Source organism: Arachis ipaensis, chromosome B09 (genome assembly GCF_000816755.2).
Source record: "Arachis ipaensis cultivar K30076 chromosome B09, Araip1.1, whole genome shotgun sequence".
Classification (NCBI taxonomy): domain Eukaryota; kingdom Viridiplantae; phylum Streptophyta; class Magnoliopsida; order Fabales; family Fabaceae; genus Arachis; species Arachis ipaensis.
Genome location: NC_029793.2, coordinates 32723684 through 32725118, shown reverse-complemented (window position 1 = coordinate 32725118; position 1435 = coordinate 32723684).

The following is a 1435-nucleotide window of genomic DNA, read 5'->3' as shown; positions in this document are numbered from 1 at the left end:
GACAGATTTTATAATAATTTTTATAATTATTTATTTTAAAAAATAAAATATTTATTTAATTATTTAAATAAAAAATCCGTCTATAAAGCGAATTAGTTATTCAACAATTCTAGGTGCTACTGATTTGTTGGTGAAAAATTTTGATCGATTTAAGCTTTATTTAAGGCCAATACTATGGTGATGAAGGCATATTGATTATTTAGGTGATGAAAGTATGTGGCTGAAGCTACTTCTATACGCGTGGCATCAATGCTGGGAAGAACCTCAACAATTACTGAATCAAAGTCAGAGCCATACGTCATGTTGCCATCCATTTTTTTGTGATTAGCTTAAGTTAATCTTAATATTAAAGATATTAATTCGTGGACCATTTTTGCATGGGCCTATTGCTTTTTTTACGTAAAATATGGATATGGGTTTCATTGTTTTTTATAATCTAAGAAAAAAAATGTTATGGGTTTAGGGTCAATTTATTTTTGAGGTAACTACCAAATCGATACCCAAAAGATTCTAATGCTGATAAAATAGTACCTGACTTTTACTATTGACAAAATAGTCCCTAAAAAATTTTAAAATTTGACAAGCGTGTCCTCGAACTCGCCGGAGCAAATCTCCGGCAAGCACAATGCTAACGTGGCTGCCGTGACTTGGCAAACCACTCCCAAACCCTAATCCCACCTCCCCATCGCAGCCCCCCTTCCCTCTCCCTCCCCAATGCACACTCCCCCCTCCCTTTCCATCGCAACCCCTTACCCAATGCACACTCCCTCTCCATCGCAGCCCCTTCCCTCTCCCTCCCATTATAGACCCCTCTCCAACGCACACTACCTCCTTCCCTCTCCCTCCCCAATTGCAGCAGCGAAGCCTCAATAACAGCAAAAACAACACCATCAGAACCTAAAACAGAACCAATAGAAGAACCTGTACATTCAAAACCTAGCATTGCTTGTTCCTCCTTCTCTCTTTTCCCTCATTCCTTCCTTCTCTTATCAGAGGACCATAACAATAACAATATCCATTCACACACACAAACATTTACACAAACACATAACCTACATATATAAATATAAAGAGAGAAAGAGAGAAAGGCTGAAGGGCTGAGGAGATGCGGCTATTCCAGGCCTTGTTGTCGCTCCGATGGTGGTGGCAATAGCCCTTGATAGTGCTCTTGCCGTTGAAGTTGCTATTGATGTTGAGGTTGTTGCTGCGATAGGAAGGAGAGAAAAGTGTGCGTTGGGGTTGCTGCTGTTGTTGTTGTTGTTGTTGTTGCTGTTGATGTTGAGGTGGTTGTTGTTGCGAGTGGTAGTGGAGGAAGGGAAGGGGAAATGTGCATTGGAGAGGGGGTGCGATGGAAAAGGAGAGGGAAGGGGTCTGCGATGGGGAGGGAGTATGCATTGGGTAGGGGGAGGGTTGCGATGGAGAGGGAGGGGGGGGG